We start from the raw sequence: 23,539 nt of genomic DNA, 5'->3' as shown, positions 1-23,539 counted from the left end.
TTTTAGTGGAAGCATTTCATCCATATACATTCAAAGTAATTATTTATAGGTATGTACTTATTGCCATTTTACTTGTTTTATGGCTTTTTTTGGTTCTCTGTTCTTTTCTTGTCTTACTCTCTTCTCATGTGGTTTTACATGGTTTTTGTAGTGAATATGCTTGACATCCATTTCCTTTATTTTTTGCATATCTGTGACAAGTCTTTTATTTGTCGCTGCCATTGGGTTTATATATAGCATTCCATGCATATAGTAATCTATATTAAGTTGATGGCCACTTAAGTTTGAACTATTCTAAATGCCCTAAATTTTTAAAACTGCCCCCTACATTTTATGTATATGTTTTCACGTTCACATTTTTATATTGTAAATACTGTCACAGATTTTGAGTCTGGAGTTCTCTCTTGTCCAGCAAGAGAGTAGACGCAGAATTAAATGCAAGAGAGGCTAATGTCTGGGAGGAGACAAGAGCCTTGAGTAAGGGTTCTTGCTCCATTTTTATTAGGATCAGAAGGCTTACAAACGTGATGAACATGCAGAAAAAGACAATGAAACAGTGATGATTAACTCGTGTGTGAGAGAAAGGGGGTTTCGAAGATATGGTGTTAGGGGTTTGGGTCAATATAAAACAAAATCCTCAGGCTGAGCAGATGGCTGTTTATTGCAGGCACCAGGTGCCACGTCTGTTTATCTCAACTTGCCTAGGAGATAAGACAGAGCATGCTACATCAAGGTCAACAAGGCAGCTTTTCTTTTCTTTCTTTTTTTTTTTTTTCCCTAATTAGCTCCACTCTGGGCAATTTCACCTTGCTTGTGGCCATCTATAGCCCTATTTACCTGTTTGCCTATTCTGGATGCTCCATCTTGTGAAAGCAGCTTTCTGCTTTTGTCCTGTGTTGGAGGCACTTACACCGTTTATGTATCCTGGACGCTTTCATCCTGTGGCTTCCCATTCCTATGGATTTGTCCTAAGCCTTCTTCACCCATTGATGCAAGTTCACAGAATTCCTAAACTTATTTCCCACAGAATACCTTGACTGATTTTTATAAATATACTTAATTTTGCTGATTTTGTGCTTATTTTTTTATTCCTCCTTATCAATTTTCATTTCCACTCAGATTACCCTTTAACATTTTTGTAAGGCTGGTATGAATTCCTTTAACTTTGTTTAGGAAAAATTTAAATCTCTCCTTCTGTTCTGAATGATAACCTTGCTTGATAGAGTATTCCGGTTGCCGTTTTGTTTTGTTTTGTTTTGTTTTGTTTTGTTTCCTTTCAGCGATTTGAATATGCCAAGTCACTCCTTTCTGGCTTGCAAAGTTTCTGCTGAGAAATCCGCTGATAGCCCTCTGGATTTCCCTTGTATTCAACTGTTTACTTTTCTCTTTCTGCTTTTAGAATTCTCTATAGCTACTTTTTGCCATTTTACATATCTGTCTTGGTGTGGAGATCCTTGGGTGATTTTCTTGGGGGGGGGCTCTCATTTCTTCCTGGATCTGGACGTCTGTTATCTTCCCCAGATTAGAGAAGTATTCAGCTATTATTTCTTCAAATAAATTTTATGCCCACTTTCTATTTCTTCTTCTAGGATTGGTATAATATGAATGTTACACTTTATTGTGTCACTGAGTCCCCTTAATCTATTTTATTATCCTTTATTTCTCTTTCTTCTTCAACTTGATTGCTTTTCATTATTCTGTCCTCCAAGTACCTGATCTTTTCTGCTTCCTCTTGTCTACTATTTATTCCTTCTAGTGTATTTTAAATTTCAGTTATTGAGTTCTTAATTTCTGCTTGGTTCTTTTGTTTTGCTTTCTCTTTGTTGAGGATCTTACTGAGGTCCTTCCCTCCTTTCTGAAGTCCAGTGAATATCTTTATGACCATTACCTTAAGTTCTCTATCAAGCATTTTACTTGTTTTATTTAGCTCTCCTGCTTTGATTTTGCCTTGTTCTTTCATTTGGGACCTGTTCACCTATGTCCTCATTTTGTTTAACTCTCCCTCTATTTCTATATAGTAGGAAGTTCAGCTATGTCTTCTGCACTTGATAGTAATGGCCATGTGAAGAAGAGGTCCTGTAGTGCTCTGCAGTGCAATGTCCCCTGCTCATGACAACCTGGTACTTTAGGGATGTCTCCTTTGTCCACTGTTGTGTTTATGCCTCATTTGTCTTCAGTCCAGCCATCTGCAATGCCTCTTTTGGCTTGTTGTGGGAAAGGTTATTTTCTGTTGCTAATGGGCCAGTGTAAGGCAGCTTTTAGCTTGTGTTAGGTTAGACTTGGTGTTTTCCAGAGCTGCAATGGCACCAAACTGAAGCGTGCTCTCCCTGTGTTGTCCCTTGAGAAGCTTTCATTGGTGGGTGGGGCCTGACGTTAGAAGACATTTTGCCCCCAACCCACTGCTGAGGCTGCAAACTATTGTGTGTGGTTTACTTCCCCTCTCCTCTGGTCAGGAGTCACTTTGGTGTGATTCTTGCCCTTTTGGGGCTCGTTGCACATGGCCATGCTTGTGGTGCCACTTTGATGGACACCTGTCAAGAGCATGTTGGATAGGGTGGGTCTTCAAGAGAACATGAGGGCAGGGTGCATGATGCCATCAAGGTCCATGTAGGTGGGGACCTGCAGCCAATCTGGAAAACACCTGCTGGGGTTGGACTGCAGGGGGTAGATACACAGAAGGGCATAGGGGCATGGTATGCTGTTAGCAAGCTAGGTGGAGATTGTTCTGCCCTGGTTCACACAGGTGTCCAGGTATCTAGGCTGGGGGTGGGGAAGGGAAATGGTGCCAACTAGCTCTTTTGTTCTGACAAAGTCTCCTGAAGATCCCTGCCCTTTTCAGCACACACTCTGAGATTGGTAAACAAATCTCCCTCTCATATATCACAGGTATTTTTCAAACTGATGTTTCTATGCTGTATCTAGGGAGAATGATTATTGTGCTATCTCTTTCACCGTGGCAACTCAATCTCCCATCAACTTCTACCTCTCCCAGAGACAAGCTGGCTGATTTTTTTAAAGTTCCAGGTGTTCAGCCCCACTGACTAAAAACTTGTTAAGTTATGTCACTCTGGTTTTCAAAGCCAAATGTTATGTGGATTCATCTTCCTATTGTGCATCCTCCATGCTGGGGGTGACTTGTGTGGGGTCTGCTCCTCTCCCCTCCCCATGGCTGAGACCTCCCTCCTCCTTTCAGACAATCCAATGGGACAGTTTGTCTCCCAACTACATCTCAGCCCTTACTATCCTTTTCGATGTGGCCTCTTCTCTGCATTTAGCTGTGGAGAGTCTGTTCTTCCAGTGTTTTGGTCATTTTCTACATTATTTATACTGATGTGGGTATTTAGGTGTATCATGGGATGGGATGAGCCTAGGATCTTCCTACTTCAGCATCTTCCCCGGAAGTTTTAATTTTCATAAATGCTTTTAATTGACATAGCTTATTTCTTTAATACAGAACATATTACAAGTGGAATTTTACAAAAAACAAGCACATCAACCATCATGATCAGGAAAAAAATTATCTATACGAATAAGGCATATCATAGGATAGATAGACAGCATGGAAATATTGACAGTAAAGGGAGGAGAATGTTCTGGAACTTTAATTCTTTTTCAGATTTTACCCTTTATCTCTCCCACACACACTTCCCTGATATTTCCACACTACAAAAAATGAGTAGAAGGCCATTTGTAGGAAAAAAAAGTTATATTTTTACACCAATTTTGGTAGTATTTTGTATTTGGAGTTATTACAAAACATTTACTAAAAATTCAGTTTATTAGCTAGTAGTCATATAGAACTAAGAGAGCAATGAGACACAAAATTTATTGGGACCTTAATGGTTTTATAGAAACTCAAAGTTACACAGCAGGGACTGGGTGGCACAAAAGAGCATTGATTGGCTGCTGCAGGACCATCTCACAGGGTTTATTTGCCCTGGTGAGTTCATTAGGATCCAGGCCATGGCCTTCAATCTTAGATGTCTACAGTCTGATCTTGGTTATGTCCCATAATTCATTCAAATTCAGGAGGTGAAATTATGCTGATTATCACAAGACTGAAAGATAGAAACAAAGAAGGTCAATTAATTAACTCGTACTGAGAAATCCAAGTATCATACGGGTCAGATATGACTGTTGAGAAGATAACACCCCACTTTCCCTTCTAGGTGGGTTACAAGAAAATCAGAACTATTAGAGCATTTCTTTGTAAACATAAAATCAAAGTCATATGATGCTGATAACTGGCATCTTGCTTTATGTCTGAAGAGTCTGACTGCACAATGATTTATCTGTCACATAGACCAGATGTTTCATCATCTTAGGAGTTGTTTTTTTTTTTTTTCCCTAAGAAAAGTGCTGGGAAGTCTATTTCTGTGTTTCTTGTTTTTCTAGGCTTCTTTAACTGATCAACTGGCCCCATGTTGACCCCTTTAGCCTTCAACACATTTTTATGTTCTTTAGAAGATCTGTATTTATTTATTCATTCACACAAATGATAAATGGATATAATGGAACTATAAATAATCCAAACAACACAGACAAAACTCTTGCCACCAAACTTTTGCCTTTCTTCAGTCCTCCTATATCCAGAAGAAAACACAAGTATCGGTACTTTCGAGACATTTTTCTATGCATTTAAATGTACACACAGATAGTATTTACACCAATGTAAAGTTTTAGATAAGAGGATTTGATAAATTATTAGATCATACGATACATACTATTCTCCTAATTGTTTAGATCCAATTAATAATGTCTCAATGATTTTTCTTTCTTTTTTTAACGTTTATTCATTTTTGAGAGACAGAGCATGAGTGGGGAAGGGGCAGAGAAAAAGAGAGAGACACAGAAACTGAAGCAGGCTTCAGGCTCTGAGCTGTCAGCACAGAGCCTGACACAGGGCTCGAACTCACTAACTCTGAGATTATGACCTGAAGCAAAGTCCGATTCAACCAACTGAGCCACCCAGGCACCCACAAGCAATTTTCTATATCAAAACAGAACTTTCCCATTTTTTCAACTGCTTCATGACACTACATTGTATGAAAGGATAATTATTAATAATTCTTCTAGTAAAAAGCATTTAGTACCCATACAACTTTTCTTTATTAAAGTGTATTTGTTCATATGTAGGAGTATTTTCACGGTTTCCACAAAAAATATGTATCAAAGAGCATACACATTAAAGTTTTGATATTGCTAAAATAGTATTAAATATTGCAATCTCGGGGAGCCTGAGTAGCTCAGTCAGTTAAGTGTCCAACTCTTGATTTTGGCTCAGGTCATGATCTCGTGGTTTGTGAGATCGAGCCCCATGCTGGGCTCTTCACTGACAGCACAGAGCCTGCTTGGGATTCTCTCTCTCCTTCTCTCTTTGCCCCTCCCCACTTGCGCTCTCTCTCTGTCTCCATCTCAAAATAAACATTAAAAAATTACACTCTCATAAACAGTGTATATCTCACCACATCTTTCTTAAAATTGAAGATGATGGAGACTTTTAATTATTGGAAGTATGATCGGCTAAAAGTGGTATCTCATGTTGAATTATATTCCCGTGATAGTAATGAAATCAATTTATTATTATTATTGAACATTTATATTTTGTCTTTCTTTTTATTATAAGAGTTGTCTTTCTTTGACCATTCTTCTACTGAGTTATTTGTGCTTCGATATTACCATATTAGTGTTTTGTACATTCTGGAAGCTAATAATGAATCCATAACATGTCTTTAAAGTGTTATCACATTCTATATAAACTCTTTCCGCTGGGAGGAAAAGAGACTGAGTCTATCAGGGAGACACCAGAACAATCTGACATGTCATAGGTGGGTGATTGGGAACTGGGGGAGATAAAATGGGCCAAGTAGGCATGGAGCGAAGGGATCCTCTTCTGTGCAAAGACAAAGTGAAGAGAAAGAGAGGCTGGGGAAGTGTAGTACTGTCTTTGGACAAGATAAAAACCTCTTTGACTGGGACAGAGAGGGATCCCATCTCTAACTGCGGGGCTTTCTCTGGACTGGGGCCAGGTGCCCTGTTAGCGCACCTGGGGAGAAGGCGAGTCACCTCGAGGCTCAGTGTCTAGGACAGGGGTGCAGTCCGCAGTAGGAGAAAGTGGTCCACTCCCTGAAGTGCTGTGGGACAGGACAAAACAAGCCAGAACCACATATCTGGCAACATGGAGAGGTGCTTCCCCAGTGCCAGGGTGCACAGAGTGGGAGTTAGAATTCCAGCCAAGCGCCAGGGCACGGGAGTCGGGGAAGGGAGACAGACTGCCATGTCTGTGCCCACAGCACAGCGAGGACAACTCCAAAGACGTGATTTGGATCACCGGGCCTGTGGAGAAGAGACTGGGAGGTCGCCATTTTGCCCTCCCCCCCCCCCCTCCCCAAGGCTGGGCCTCAGGAATCGGTCCATGGGGCCCAGAATGGAGGCGGGACCCACCTACACCAAAACACGGCCTTCTGCCGCCAGGTAACTACTGGAGCGGGATAGACATTGAAGAACCAGACAGCCCCCTCCTCCAGACTAGCACTACTGCATTCCCTGGATTAATTCTTGGACAATTCTTGTTATTTAGATATATTCATTCTTCTTTTCTCCTACTTATCATTTCCCTCCTCTAGGCTGGTTACTCTGGTTGTTGGTTTGTTTAAGCAGACAAATTTAATGCATTCTCTTGAAACAGGTTCTACACCTCCTTCTTTACTTTCCTTTCCTTCTCTCTGGAATAATCAAGCCGTCTAGTTTCTCTGTCTGGTTAACTTTATCTTCATTTCTTCTTCTCTGTCTCCTTCTTTATTTTCCTTTCTCTCTCTATGGATTAGGCCATTTAGTCTCTCTGCCTGGTTAATGTTTTTCTTTTTCCCCTCACCTGTCATTTATGTCTTTGTATATGCTCTTCCATCAGCACCGCCTCCACCCTGTTCTTTACCTGTAGATGGTGTTTCTGGTTTTTTTCCTTTTGGATTGTTTTTGTTTGTTTGTTTGCTTTATTTGTCTGTGTGTTTGCGTGTTTTTGTTTCCCGTTGGTTTCTCTGGTTGTTTTCCTTTCCAGGGCTACATCAAGGAACAAATCAAAGCACACCTGGTGGAGGGGCCAAGAGTAGGGGAATAAAATAACCAAAGTCACAACAACAGAGAGCAAGTAACAATCTTCAAAAAACATCTCCTGAAGGGCAAGGCCCTGGACAGTGTATGACCCCCCACCCTGTAATATAGCAGTGCTCCCAGGGGCAGAGCACATGAAAAGCTTTTAAAACTAGTAAGGGACAGAAAAATAGCTAAAATGATGAAACAGAAGAATTCTCCTCAAAGGAAATTCCAGGAAGAAGCGACAAATGAATTGATCAAAACAGATATAAGAAATCTAACTAAACAAGAATTTAGAATAATAGTCATAAAATTAATCACTGGACGTGAAAAAAGCATAGAAGACAGCAGAGAATCTACTGCTACAGAGATCAAAATAGTCATGATGAATTAAAAATTGCTATAAATTAGGTGCATAATAAAATGGAGGCAGCCACAGCATGGATGGAAGAGGCAGAGGGGAGAATAGGTGAATTAGAAGATAAAATTATGGAAAAAGAGGAAGCTGAGTAAAAGATTTAAAACATCCAGTATCACGAGGGGAAAACTGGAAAATTAAGTGATTCAGTCAAATGAAACAATATCCGTATCATAGGAATTCCAGAAGAAGAAGGAAGATAAAGGGGCTGCAAGGTGTACTTGAACAAATCATAGCTGAGAACTTCCCCAAACTGGGGAAGGAAACAGGTACTGAAATCCAAGAGGCACAGAGAACTCCCTTCAGACATAACTTGAATCGATCTTCTGCATGGCATATCACAGTGAAACTGGCAAAATACAAGGACAAAGAGAGAATTCTGAAAGCAGCTAGGGATAAATGGGCCTTAAAATACAAAGGCAGACACATAAGGGTAGTAGCAGACCTATCTGTGGAAACTTGGCAGGACAGAAAAGAATGGGAGTAAATTTTCAATGTGATGAAGAGGAAAAATATGAAGCCAAGAATCCTTTATCCAGCAAATCTGTCACTCAGAATAGAAGGAGAGACAAAGGTTCCCCCACCCCCCCCAAAAAAAACACTGAAGGAATTCATCACCAAAAACCAGCCCTACAAGATATCACAAGGGGGACCATGTGAGTGAAATGTTGCAAGGACCACAAAGGACCCGAGACATCACTACAAGCATGAAAACTACAGATAACACAATGACTCTAAACCGATATCTTTCAATAATAAAACTAATGTAAATGGACTAAGTGCTCCAACCAAAAGACATAGGGTATCAGAATGGAAAAAAAACCATCAAGACCCATGTATTTTCTGTCTATAAGAGACACAATGGAGACATGAGGACACCTTCAGATTGAAAGTGAGGGGGTGGAGAACTATCTATCATGCTACTGGAAGTCAAAAGAAAGCTGGAGTAGCCATACTTAGACAAACTAGACTTTAAATTAAAGGCTATAACAAGAGATGAAGAAGGGCATTATATAATAATTACAGGGTCTATCCATCAGGAAGAGCTAACAATTATAAATGTCTATGTACCGAATTCGGAGGAACCCAAATATATGAAACAATTAATCATAAGCATAAGCAACCTTATTGATGAGAATGTGGTAATTGCAGGAGACTTTAATACTCCACTTACAACACTGGACAGATCATCTAGACAGAGAAAGAGTAAAGAAACAATGGCCTTGAAAGATACATTGGACCAGATGGACATGACAGATACACTTAGAACTCCACATCCCAAAACAGCATAATATAGTTTCTTCTCGACTGCACATGGGACATTCTCCACGATAGATCACGTACTGGGTCACAAAACAGCCCTTCATAACTATACAAGAATTGAGATCATACCATGCACACTTTCAGACCACAATGCTATGAACCTTGAAATCAACCACATGGAAATGTCTGGAAAATCTCCAAAAGCAAGGAAGTTAAAGAATATCCTACTAAAGAATGAATGTGCCAAACAGGCAATTAGAGAAGAAATTTTAAAATATATGGAAACAAATGAAAATGAAAATACAACAATCCAAACACTTTGGGATGCAGCGAAGGCATGCCTGAGAGGAAAATACATTGCAATCCAGGCTTATCTCAACAAACAAGAAAAATCCCAAATACAAAATCTAACAGCACACCTAAAAGAACTAGAAGCAGAACAGCCAAGACACCCCAAACCCAGCAGAAGAAGAGAAATAATAAAGATCAGAACACAAATAAACAATATAGAATCCAAAAATAGTAGAGCAGATCAATGAAACCAACAGTTGTTTTTTTTTTTTTTTTGAAAAAAATAACCAAAATTCATAAATCTCTAGCCAGGCTTCTCAAAAAGAAAAGGGAGATGACCCAAATAGATAAAATCACGAATGAAAATGGAATTATTACAACCCATCCCTCAGAAATACAAGCAATTATCAGGGAATACTACAAAAAATTATATGCCAACAAACTGGACAACCTGGAAGAAATGGACAAATTCCTAAACACCCACACACTTCCAAAACTCAAATGGGAAGAAATAGAAAATTTGAACACACAACTAGTGAAGAAATTGAATCAGGTATCAAAAATCTCCCAAAAAACAAGAGTCGTGGACCACTTGGCTTCCCTGGGGAATTCTACCTGACATTTAAGCAGAGATAATACCTGTCCTTCTCAAGCTGTTCCAAAAAATAGAAAGGGAAAGAAAACTTCCAGACTGCTTCTATGAAGCCAACATTACTATGTTTCCCAAACCAGACACTGACCAGAAAAAAAGATAACTATGGGCCAATATCCCTGATGAATATGGATGCAAAAGTTCTCTATAAGATACTAGCAAATCGAATTCAACAGCATGTAAAAAGAATTATTCACCATGATCAAGGGGGATTCACTCCTGGCTTGCAGGGTTGGTTCAACATTCACAAATCCATCAATGTGATACATCACATTAACAAAAGAAAAGATAAGAACCATATGACACCGTCAATAGATGCAGAAAAAAAGGCATTTGACAAAATACAGCATCCTTTCTTAATAAAAACCCTCGAGAAAGTCGGGATAGAAGGAACATACTTAAACATCATAAAAGCCATTTATGAAAGGCCCACAGCTAATATCCTCAGTGGGGAAAAATGAGTTTTCCCCCTGAGATCAGGAACACGACAGGGATGTCCACTCTCACCGCTGTTGTTTAACATAGTGTTGGAAGTTCTAGAATCAGCAATCAGAAAACAAAATGAAATGAAAGGCATGAAAACTGGCAAAGATGAAGTCAAGCTTTCCCTTTTTGCAGATGACATGATATTATACATGGAAAACCCGATAGACTCCACCCAAAGTCTGCTAGAACTGATACATGAATTCAGCAAAGTCGCAGGACACAAAATCAATGTACAGAAATCAGTTGCATTCTTACACACTAATAATGAAGCAACAGAAAGACAAATAAAGAAACTGAACCCATTCACAACTGCACCAAGAATCATAAAATACCTAGGAATAAACCTAACCAAAGATGTAAAAAATCTGTATGCTGAAAACTATAGAAAGCTTATGAAGGAAATTGAAGAAGATAACAAAGAAATGGAAAAACATTCCATGCTTATGGATTGGAAGAATATTGTTAAAATTTCAATACTACCCAAAGCAATCTACATATTCAATGCAACCCCAATCAAAATTGCACCCGCATTCTTCACCAAGCTAGCAGAAGCAATCCTAAAATTTGTATGGAACCACAGAAGACCCTGAATCGCCAAAGTAATATTGAAGAAGAAGACCAAAGCGGGAGGCATCACAATCCCAGACTTTAGCTTCTACTACAAAGCTGTCATCATCAAGACAGCATGGTATTGGCACAAAACAGACACATAGACTAATGGGATAGAATAGCGATTCCAGAATTGGACCCACAAATGTATGGCCAACTAATCTTTGACAAAGCAGGAAAGAATATCCAAAGGAAAAAAGACAGTCTCTGTAACAAATGGTGTGGGGAGAGCTGGACAGCAACATCCAGAAGAATGAAACTAGACCACTTTCTTACACCATTCACAAAAATAAACTCAAAATGTATGAAGGACCTGAATGTGTGACACGAAACAATAAAAACCCTAGAGGAGAAAGCAGAAAAAAACCATCTCTGACCTCAGCCGCAGCAATTTCTTACTTAACACATCTCCAAAGGCAGGGGAATTAAAAGGAAAAATGAACTATTGGGACCTCATGAAGATAAAAAGCTTATGCACTGCAAAGGAAACAACCAACATAACTAAAAGGCAACCGACAGAATGGGAAAAGATATTTGCAAATGACATATCAGACAAAGGGCTAGTATCCAAAATCTATAAAGAATTCACCAAACTCCACATCTGAAAAACAAGTAATCCTGTGAAGAAATGGGCAGAAGACATGAGTAGAGACTTTTCTAAAGAAGGCATCCAGATGGCCAACAGGCATACGAAAAGATGCTCAACGTCACTCCTCATCAGGGAAATACAAATCAAAACCACACTGGGATATCACCTCATGCCGGTTAGAGTGGCTGAAATGAATAAATCAGGAGACTATAGATGCTGGCGAGGATGTGGAGAAACGGGAACCCTCTTGCACTGTTGTTGGTAATGCAAACTGGTGCAGCCACTCTGGAAAACAGTGTGGAGGTTCCTCACAAAATTAAAAATAGATCTACCCTATGACCCAGCAGTAGCACTCCTAGGAATTTACCCAAGGGATACAGGAGTACTGATGCATAGGGGCACTTGTACAGCAATGTTTGTAGTAGCACTTTCAACAATAGCCCAATTATGGAAAGAGCCTAAATGTCCATCAACTGATGAATGGATAAAGAAGATGTGGTTTATACATACAATTGAATACTACGTGACAATGAGAAAGAACGAAATCTGGCCATTTGTAGCATCTTGGACAGAAATGTAGAGTATTATGCTAAGTGAAATAAGTCAGGCAGAAAGACATATACCATATGTTTTCACTCTTATGTGGATCCTGAACAACTTAACAGAAGACCATGGGGGAGGGGGTGGGAGAAAAAGTTACAGAGAGGGAAGGATGCAAACCATAAGAGTCTCTTTCATACTAAGAACAAGCTGAGGGTTGATGTCGGGTCGGTGAGAGGGGAAAGTGGGAAATGGGCATTGAGGAGGGCACCGGTTGGGATGAGCACTGTGTGTTGTATGGAAACCCAGTTGACAATAAACTATATAAAAACAAACAAACAAGAAACAAACAAACAAAAAGCCCTTCCAGACTGCAATGGTAAGACAGTGAGATTATGTAGTGCTCATTATGACTGTAATTATGTAATAACCTCTCCAAATATAGTTCAGTTATTGTAGTTATTAATCATTCTGGTTTTTTTCCAAGTACTTGCTTTATATCCTGCTGGATAGACTCCTTTATTCTACAAGCTGAATGCCGAAAGTCAAACTTGTGCATGTGAATCTGCTCTTCTAACAGTCTTTCAACATAATTTACCCTTTCAATTTGTATTTGTGAACCCCAAGAAAGTGGAGAAATAAAAAAAAATGTACGCTTTATTTCCTTAAGATCTTTTTCTTTAATGTAGTTCTTTATCATTAAAAACTTTCCTATTAGGACTCCTATTGCTGCATCCCAGAGGTTTTATTTTATTTTTTTAATTAAAGTAGAGTTGGCACACAGTATGTTACATTCGTTTCAGGTGTACAACATGATGATTCAAAATCTGTACATATTTTGCTAGTTCACCACAAGTGTGGCTACCATCTTTCACTATATGTTATTACGATAGCACTGACTGTGTTCCTTATTTAACACCTTTTATGACTGTGACCCATTCATTCCAAAATTGAAAGTCTGTATCTCCCACTCTTCTTCACTCATTTTGCCTACTTTCCAAACCCCTTCTCCCCTGGAAACCACCAGTTGTTTCTCCGTATTCACAGGTTTGATTCTGCTTTTAGTTTATTCATTTTTGTATTCCACATATGAGTATAATTATAGGTATTTAACTTTCTCAGACAAGCAATTTCACTAGCATAATACCATCTAGTTCCATCCATGTAGTGGTAACTGGCAAATTCTCATCCATTTTTATGGCTGCATAATATTCCATTGTGTGTATATGGCACAGGTTCCTTATTGATTCATCTATCAATAGACACCTAGGTTGGTTTCATATCTTTGCTTTTCTAAATAATGCTACAATAGAAAATGGTGGAGGGGCGCCTGGGTGGCGCAGTCGGTTAAGCGTCCGACTTCAGCCAGGTCACGATCTCGCGGTCCGTGAGTTCGAGCCCCGTGTCAGGCTCTGGGCTGATGGCTCGGAGCCTGGAGCCTGTTTCCGATTCTGTGTCTCCCTCTCTCTCTGCCCCTCCCCCGTTCATGCTCTGTCTCTCTCTGTCCCAAAAATAAATAAACGTTGAAAAAAAAATAAAAAAAAAAAAAAGAAAATGGTGGAGCAGTAGGGGAGCCTATGCTTGCTTCATCCCTGGAACACAACTAGATAAAAATCAAATCATTCCAAACATCCAAACATCTATTTGAATGCTGAGAAAACAAACTGCAGCACTACAGAGAGAAAAGAAGTCAAACTGTGAAAAGTAGGAGGTGTGGAGATATGATTCTGGGGAAAAAAGAACCATGGGTGCTGCAGAGGGGAAGGAACTTTGATATCAGAGAGAGGAGAGAAAGAGAGAGAGAGAAAAAAACAGAGGGAAAGCAGTATGCAGGGGATTGCACAAGAGAAACACTTCCCCAAAATAACTAACTGGGAAAATGGAAGCAGCTGATTACCACAAGTCTTCATGAGCAGCAGAGATGAAAATCTGACGTTTTAGAAGTCCATGCAATCACTGGGTGGTGCCTGGCAGGAATAGCAGTGCTGCTGTGGGAAAGGAGGGTATATCCCCGGGAGCGGACAGGGTGCTCTGGGTACCTTCTGGGTCTCCCTGAGAGAGAAAGTTCCCTTCTTCAAATGCATTTGGAAGAGGTGGCACAGTGGCTCAGGGGACAGAAGAGCAGCAGGGTGCAAACACTCTTCCCCGTTTATTAGCATAGGAACAGACACACTGTTGAGGGCAACTAACCTTTCTGCCAGCTTTTTGCTGTGCATTACCATACACTCCAATCCCGTACATGATCAAGCGATTGCTTTTCTGGGACACACTAGAACCAGCTACAGCATGGCAAGATCCTCCTCCAGAGGATCAGCGCAGGTCCATGCTGTGCCAGATCCCTAAAACATGGGAGTTTTGAAACTCAGCTGTGCACCTGAGGTAAAATACAGAACACTGCACCGCCTGGTGGGTAGACAGCATGGACAAATACAGGGTGAATGCAGGGATCAGACAGAAGCCTAGGACACTAGAGGGGAGATTGTTTGCTCTTATGTCAGGGTTTCCTGAAGAATGGTGAGCACAAACTCCTTGTTCTGAGGACAAGAGAGTGGGGCAATGCTTTTTACCCTCACCCATCAGCAGTACCAAATTCAGTGAGCAACAAAGAGCCGCTATTGGAGGATGGAGTGACTTACACCAAGTTCTACCTTCCTGCACCCTGCAAGTGCATCTTTACTAGGGCAAGTCCACCTGAGAATCAATGCAGCATTTGCCTGTCCCTCAGAAGACCAGCACAAACCTCTCACACATGCAAAGTCTACTGATCATAGAGTGCTGCAAAGCTTCAGCTCTAGTTGTAACAGGATCAGGCTAATTTTAACAAGCAGACACTAGCACACCTAGTTAAAATGCCATACACTGGAAAAGGTCCAACAGGCCTGACTGAAGGCAAGGAGAAACTGCAGACAACTGATCTGAGGGAAACAGCAGCCAAAACAAAACATAGTGCACACTCTGAGAGACTTCCTGGAGTGCCAGACCCCGGATAATATAGGACCTGTTCTTAATATAGTCATTAGTCTCAGAAGCAAGTAATATAACAAGCTTTCCCAATACACATAAACAAAACAGTGACCTAGACAAAATGCCAAGATGGAGGCATTCACCCCAAAGTAAAGAACAAGAACAGGTCATGAGGACGGACTTAACTGAAACAGCTATAAGTAACATGCCTGAGTTAGAACTTAAATCAATAATTGTAAGGATACTAGATTTGTTTGAGAAAAGTATACAAGACACTAGAGAATCCCTTACTGCAGAGGAAAAAAAAACAAAAAACAAAAAACAAAAAGTAGTCAGGGCAAAATAAAAAAAAAAAGGCTATAACTGAGATGCAAAACTGACTGAATGACAAGTAGGATGGAAGAAACAGAAAATTAATCCATGATAGAGAAGATAGAATTATGGAAAATTATGAAGCTGAAAAGAAAAGGGAAATAAAAATGTTGGATCACAAATGTAAACTTAGGGAACTCAGCGACTCCATAAAGCATAATAACATCCATATGATAGGAGTTGCAGAAGAAAAGAGGGATAAAGGAGCAGAAGGTATATCTGAGCAAATTATAACTGAAAACTTCCATAATCTGGGGAAGGACACAGATACCCAAATCCAGCAGACACAGAGAAAGCCCATCAAATTTAAAAAAGCCACAAAATACCAAGATATATTGTAGTAAAAATCGCAGAGATAAGAATCCTGAAAGCAGCAAGGGAAAAGAAATCCTTAACCTAAAAAGGAAGACAAAAAAGGTTGGCAGCAGATCTCTACACAAAAACCTGGAAGACCAAAGGAGAGTGGCATGATACATTCAATGTGCTGAAGGGTAAAAATATGCATCCAAGAACACTCTATCAAACTAGGCTTCAATTCAGAGTAAGAGAGATAAAGGTTTCCCCAAACAAAACACTAAAAGGAGTCCATGGCCAGTAAAGCAGTCATGCAAGAAATATTAAAGGGGACCCTTTGAGTGGGAAAGAAAGACAAACTGCAAAAAAGGCTACAAAAGGAACACAGAAAATCTCCAGAAACAACAACTAACAGGTAACACAACAGCACTAAGTTCTTATTTATCAATCATTACTCTGAATGTAAATGGACTAAATGCTCCAATTCAAATAAATAGAGCATCAAAATGGGTAAAAGAAAAAAAAAACACAAGACCCGTGTATATGCTGCCTATAAAATACTCATTGTAGACCTAAAGACACCCAAGATTAAAGGTGAGAGAATGGAGAACAATTTATCAAACTCATGGACATCAAAAGAAAGAGTAACCATACTTACACCAGGAAAAAAACTAGATTTTTAAACAGACTGTAACAAGAGATAAGAAGGACGCTATGCCATAGTGAAGGGGGTTATCAAATAAGATCTAAAAATTTTAAATACTTATGCTTCCAACTTGGAACACCCAACTATATAAATCCATTAATAACAAACATGAAGAAACCAGTTGAAAATAATATAATAATAGTACAGGACTTTATCACCCCACTTACAACATTGGACAGATCATCTAAGCAGAAAATCACAAGGAAACACAATGGCTTTGAATGACACACTAGACCAGATAGACTTAACAGATATATTCAGAACATTTTATCCTAAAGCAACAGAATACACATTCTTTCAGAGTACACATGGAACATTCTCCAGAACAGATAACATAATGGGTCACAAATCAGCCCTCAACAAGTACAAAAGATTGACATCATACCATGCATATTTTAAGACACAAGGCTGTAAATACTTGAAGTCAATCACAAGAAAAAAATATTGGAAAGCCCTCAAATACATGAGGTTAAAGAACATCCCAATAAAGAATGAATGAGTTAACTAGGAAATTAAAGAAGAATTTAAAAAATACATGGAAGCAAATGAAAATGAAAGCATGACAGTCCAAAACCTCTGAGATGCAAGAAAGGTGGTCATAAGAGGGAAATAAATAGCAATACAGGCAGACCTCAAGAAGCAAGAAAATTCTCAAATACTCAACCTAACCTTACACCCAAAGCTAGAAAAGGAACATCAAAGAAGGCCTAACACAGGCAAAAGGTAAATAATAAAGATTAGAGAAGAAATAAACGATGTAGAAACAAACAAAAACCAGTAGAACTAATTAACAAATCTAAGAGCTGGTTCTTTGAAAGAATTAATAAAATTAATAAACCACTAGCCAGACTTGTTAGAAAGAAGAGAGAAAGGACCCAAATAAATAAAATCAGGAATGAAACAGGAGAGATCACAATCAACAACACAGAAATGCGAACAATTGTAAGAGAATATTATTAAATATTATATGCTAAAAAAAATGGGTGATGTGGAAGAAATGGATAAATTACTAGAAACATACAAACTCCCAAAACTAAAACAGAAAGCAATGGATAATATGAACAGACCCATAACCAGAAAAGAATTTGAATCAGCTATCAAGTCTCCCAACAAACAAAAGTCCAGGGCCAGATGGGCTCCCAGGGGAATTCTACCAGACAATTAAAGATGAGGTAATACCTATTCTTCTTAAACTGTTCCAAAAAATAGAAATGGAAGGAAATCTTTCGAACTCATTCTACATGGCCAGCATTACCTCGATCATGAAACCAGACAAAGACCCCGTTAAAATGGACAGTATCCCTGATGAACATGGATGCAAAAATTGTCAACAAGATGCAAGAAAGTTGAATCCAACAGTACATAAAAAGACTTCTACACCAAGATCAAGTGGAATTCATTCTGGGCCTACAGGGGTGGTTCGATATCCACACATTAATCAATATGATATACCACATTAATAAAAGAAAGGTAAAAGCCATATGATCCGGAGGTTTTCCAGACTTTTGCTTGTGGTTGATTTCAAGCTTCATCGCATTGTGGTCTGAAAATATACATGGTATGATCTCAATTCTTGTATACTTATGAAGGGCTGTTTTGTGACCCAGTATGTGATCTATCTTGGAGAAGGTTCCATGTTCACTCGAGAAGAACGTATTTTCTGTTGCTTTGGGATGTAGAGTTCTAAATATATATGTCAAGTCCATCTGATCCAGCGTATCATTCAGGGCCCTTGTTTCTTTATTGTTCCTGTGTCTAGATGATCTATCCATTGTTGTAAGTGGAGTATTAACGTCCCCTGCAACTACCACATTCTTATCAATAATAAGGTTGCTTATGTTTGTGATTAATTGTTATATATATTTCGGGGCTCCCGTATTCGGTGCATAGACATTTATAATTGTTAGCTCTTCCTGATGGATAGACCCTGTAATGATTATATAATGCCCTTCTTCATCTCTTCTTACAGCCTTTAATTTAAAGTCTAGTTGTCTGATAGAAGTATGGCTACTGCAGCTTTCTTTTGATTTCTAGTAGCAACATAGATAATTCTCCATCCCCTCACTTTCAATGTGAAGGTGTCTTCAGGTCTAAAATGAGTCTCTTGTAGACAGCAAATGGATGGGTCTTGTGTTTTTATCCATTGTCATACCCTATGACTTTTGGTTGGAGCATTTAGTCCATTTACATTCAGTGTTATTATAGAAAGATACGGGTTTGGAGACATTGTGATGTCTATAATTTTAACGCTTGCAGTCATGTCTCTGGAACTTTGTCTCACAGGATCCCCCTTAGGATCTCTTGTAGGGCCGGTTTAGTGGTGATGAATTCCTCCAGTTTTTGTTTGTTTCGGAAGACCTTTATCTCTCCTTCTATTCTAAATGACAGACTTGCTGGATAAAGGATTCTCAGCTGCATTTTTTCTCTGCTCATCACATTGAAGATTTCCTGCCATTCCTTTCTGGCCTGCCAAGTTTCAGTAGACAGACCCGTCACGAGTCTTATCGGTCTCCCTTTATATGTTAGAGCAAGTTTATCCCTAGCTGCTCAGAATTCTCTCTTTATCCTTGTGTTTTGCCAGTTTCACTATCGTATGTTGTGCAGAAGATCAATTCAAGTTATGTCTGGGGGGAGTTCTCTGTGCCTCTTGGATTTCAATGCCTTTTTCCTTTCCCAGATCAGGGAAGTTCTCAGCTATGATTTCTTCAAGTACACCTTCAGCAACTTTTCCCTCTCTCTTCCTCCTCTGGAATCCCAATTATGCATATATTATTTCGTTTAATTATGTCACTTAATTCTCTAGGTCTCCCCTCATACTCCTGGATTTTTTAATCTCTCTTTTTCTCAGTGTCTTCTTTTTCCATAATTTGATCTTCTAATTCACCTATTCTCTCCACTGTCTCTTCAATCCGAGCTGTGGTCGCCTCCATATTATTTTGCAGCTCATTTATAGCATTTTTTAGCTCCTCCTGACTGTTTCTCAGTCCTTTGATCTCTGTAGCAATAGATTCTCTGCTGTCCTCTATACTTTTTCCAAGCCCAGCGATTAATTTTATGACTATTATTTTAAATTCATTTTCTCCTATATTGCTTAAATTGGTTTTGATCAATTCTTTAGCTGTCGCTACTTCCTGGAGTTTCTTTTGAGGAGAATTCTTCTGTTTCATCATTTTGGATAGTCCCTGGAGTGGCGGGAACTGCAGAGCACTTCCCCTGTGCTGTGGTGTATAACTGGAGTTGGTGGGTGGAGCCGAAGTCAGACCTGATGTCTGCTCCCAGCCCACCGCTGAGGCCACAGTCAGACTAGTGTGTACCTTCTCTTCCCCTCTCCCAGGGGCAGGACTCACTGTGGAGTGGTGTGGCCTCTGTCTGGGCTACTTGCACACTGCCAGCCTTGTGGTGCTGCTTAGATGGGAACTGGCCTATTAGCTGGGGTGGATCCACAAGGTGCACAGGGGTGGGAGGGACAGGCTCAGCTCACTTTGCCTTTGGTGGTCTGCTTTGGGAGGGGCCCTGTGGCACCAGGAGGGAGGTAGACCCATCGGGGGGATGGATCCACAGAAGCACAGTGTTGGGTGTTTGTGCGGTGCAAGCAAGTTCCTGGCAGGAACTGGTTCCCTTTGGGATGTAGGCTGGGGGATGGGCGAGGGAGATGGCACTTCCCATCGCCTTTGTTCCCAGCCAAGCTGAGCTCTGCCCTCCAGGGCTCAACAGCTCTCCCTCCTGTTGTCCTTTAGCCCTCCTGCTCTCCGAGCAGAGCTGTTGACTTATAACATTTCAGATGTTAAGTCCTGCTGGCTGTCAGAACACACTCTGGCCCCTCCACTTTTTTTTTTTTTTTTAATTTTTTTTTTCAACGTTTATTTATCTTTGGGACAGAGAGAGACAGAGCATGAACGGGGGAGGGGCAGAGAGAGAGGGAGACACAGAATCGGAAACAGGCTCCAGGCTCTGAGCCATCAGCCCAGAGCCCGACGCGGGGCTCGAACTCCCGGACCGCGAGATCGTGACCTGGCTGAAGTCGGACGCCTAACCGACTGCGCCACCCAGGCGCCCCAAGGCCCCTCCACTTTTGCAAGCCTGTCTCAGCGGCTCTGCCTTGCCAGGTGGGCTGGCTGCCCCTCCACCGCCCTGGCTCCCTCCTCCCAGCCCGTGTAGTGCGCACTGCCTCTCCGCCCTTCCTACCCTCCTCCGTGGTCCTCTCCTCTACGCTTGGCTCCGGAGAGTCTGTTCTGCTAGTCTTCTGGCGGTTTTCTGGGTAAATTAGGCAGATGTGGGTGGAATCTAAGCAATCAGCAGGACGCGGTGAGCCCAGTGTCCTCTTACGCCGGCATCTTCCCAATAAATATCTGTATTGTGTTGTTTTTGAATGAAATATTCTGAATATATCCGTTAAGTTCATCTGTTCCAGGGTGTCATTCAAAGTCATCATTTGCTTGATTTTGTGTTTAGGTGATCTATCCATTCATGTAACTGGGGTGTTAATATCCCCTACTGTTATTGTATTATTAACAATTTCTTTATGTTTCATATTCATTGTTTTATATATTTATATGCCCCATGCTGGGTTCATAAATATTTACAATTGTTATATGTTCCTGTTGGGTGTCCCCTTCATGGTTAATAATTATTGCCTTCTTTGTCTCTTGTTACAGTCTTCATTTTAAGTCTATTTTGTCTGATATAAGTATTGCTAATCCAGCTTTCCTTTTATGTATATTTGCATGATAAATGGTTTTTCATCCCCTCACTTTCAAACTGCAGGTGTCTTGAGATCTACAATGAGTGTATTGTGGGCAGTGTATAGATGGGTCTTGTTCTTTAATCCATTCTGACAACCCTATGTCTGTTAATTTAAGCATTTAATTCATTTACATTCAGAATAATTATTGATAGATATGCATTTAGTGTCATTTTATTACTTGTTTTGCCATTGCTGGAGATTTTCTCTGTTTCTTTCTTGTCTGTGTCCTTTTTGGTCTTTCCATCCAACTCAAAGAGTCCTCTTTAATATTTCGCACAGGGCTGGTTTAATGGTCACCAACTTCTTCAGTTTTTGTTTGAGAAACTCCTTACGCCTTCTTCTTTTCTGAATGATAGCTTTGCTGGATAGATATTCTTGGATGCATAATTTTCCCCTTCAGAATGTTGAATATATCATGCTACCGCCTTCTTGCCCTGTAGCTAGCTTATGGGTCTTACCATGTATGCTAAGTATGTCTTTTTTCTTGCTGCTTTTAAGGGTTTTTCTTTATCACAATATTTTGTAAATCTAATTACAATGTATCCTGTTGTTGGCTTCCTTTTGTTGATTTAATGGGATTTTCCTGTGCCTCCTGGATCTAGATGTCTGGATCATTTCTTCAAATAAACTGTCCCTTTTTCTCTTTCCTTCTTCTGGGACTCCTAAAATATGAATATTATGTTTGATGTAGTCACTAAATTCTCTACATCTATTCTTGTTTTCCATTATTCTTCATTCTCTCTTTTGTTAAGCTTTATCATTTTCCATTATTTTGTGTTCTAGGTCACTAATCCATTCCTCTGTTTGCTGCCTGCTTTTCATTGCATCAAACCTATTTCCAATCTTTTTATTTTGTTCTTCATCTCTGATTTTTTTAAATTATTTTATCTCTGTGGTAAGAGTATCTCTGATGTCTCCTATTCTTTTCTCAAGCCCAGTGAGAATCCTTATGATTGTTGCTTTAAGTTCTCCATCAGGCAAGTTTCTTTTATCTGTTTTGCTTACATCTCTGGCAATGGCCTTATTTTGCTCTTTCATTTGGGATGAACTCCTCTGTCTTCACCTTTTGTCTAAGTATATGCCTTATTCTCTGTGTTGGAAAAGCCAGTTATGTCTCCTACTCCTGAAAATAATGTCCTTAAGAAGATGAGGTCATGTAGTTCCCAGGGTTTGGTGCTTCAGGGAGTTTCTCCAGTGTATGCTGTGTGCACTCTGGTGTTGTGTTTTGGTTGCTCTATCCTTCAGGCCAGTCATCTGAAGACATTCTCCTTGCCATGTGTAGGCAGTATTTGGTCCCTGGCCTGAATGTGGTGAATTTAAACTAGGTGTTTTCTGATCTGCCTCTGAAATGAGCTGATACCACCTCCACCAGAATCGGGGCTCTGCAGAGCTCTCTGGTTGGGAGATATGGTGTGGGCAATGTTTTGTTCTGGTCTTCTAGGGGAGGGGCCTGCTATGCTGCAACTGAGGCAAGAGTGACTGAGAAGGTCAGACCTGCTAGAAGGCAGGGCCTTGGGGCTTGGTATAAACAAGTTAGGCAGCCAGTGTCTGGGCTGGGCTGCTTCCAACAGGTACCTCTATGTTTATGCTGAGGGGTGGGTGTAGGAAATGGTGCCAGCAGCTCCTTTGTTCCTGGAGTGGAGTCTCAGTGAATGCTACTTCTTGGTTAAGTCACAGAAGAGCCAATAATATCCCGCTTGTGTGCCCCAGGCTCTCTTCAGGTGGCTGTTTCCATGCTGTCTGCCCCCAGGTTATTTGCCTACCTTCTCTTCAGCAGTAACACAGTGCCTCCTAGTCTCTATTCCAGCCAATCCCACTGACCTTTGATCCTGAGAAACTTAACAGAAGACCATGGGGGGGGGAAGGGGGAAAAAGTTACATAGAGGAAAGGAGGCAAACCAGAAGAGACTTTTAAAAACTGAGAATAAACTGAGGGTTGATGGGGGGCGGGAGGGAGGGGAAAGTGGGTGATGGGCATTGAGGAGGGCACCTGTTGGGATAAGCACTGGATGTTGTATGGAAACCAATTTGACAATAAATTTCATGTCCATCAACTGATGAATGGATAAAGAAATTGTGGTTTATATACACAATGGAATACTACGTGGCAATGAGAAAAAATGAAATCTGGCCTTTTGTAGCAACGTGGATGGAACTGGAGAGTGTGATGCTAAGTGAAATAAGCCATACAGAGAAAGACAGATACCATATGGTTTCACTCTTATGTGGATCCTGAGAAACTTAACAGGAACCCATGGGGGAGGGGAAGGAAAAAAAAAAAAAAAAAAAAAGGACGTTAGAGTGGAAGAGAGCCAAAGCATAAGAGACTGTTAAAAACTGAGAACAAACTGAGGGTTGAAGGGGGGTGGGAGGGAGGGGCGGGTGGGTGATGGGTATTGAGGAGGGCACCTTTTGGGATGAGCACTGGGTGTTGTATGGAAACCAATTTGTCAATAAACTTCATATAAAAAATAAATACAATAAAATTCCAGTGTTTAAGTCCCCCTCGTTTCAAGAAC

The 23,539-nt window shown here is 40.3% G+C and overlaps 1 protein-coding gene across 2 annotated transcripts in view; it reads right to left on the bottom strand.

Annotated features, from left to right (window-relative positions):
• Positions 1–3,687: 3,687 nt before the first annotated feature.
• NBDY (negative regulator of P-body association) overlaps positions 3,688–23,539 on the bottom strand; it is a 93,028-nt gene continuing 73,176 nt past the window's right edge. The window contains exon 3 of one of the 2 annotated variants that reach the window (XM_047093631.1): positions 3,688–4,058. The gene's annotated coding sequence lies outside the window, so the exon portion shown is untranslated. Of the gene's footprint in view, positions 4,059–7,068; positions 7,088–23,539 lie in introns of those variants that run through there. The other variant, XM_047093632.1, reaches the window with a different exon arrangement.

Source organism: Lynx rufus, unplaced genomic scaffold (genome assembly GCF_022079265.1).
Source record: "Lynx rufus isolate CCGP_SWC_20201006 ecotype Redwood Valley unplaced genomic scaffold, mLynRuf1.p SCAF_35, whole genome shotgun sequence".
Classification (NCBI taxonomy): Eukaryota; Metazoa; Chordata; class Mammalia; order Carnivora; family Felidae; genus Lynx; species Lynx rufus.
This window is presented reverse-complemented; position numbering and strand designations above follow the sequence as displayed.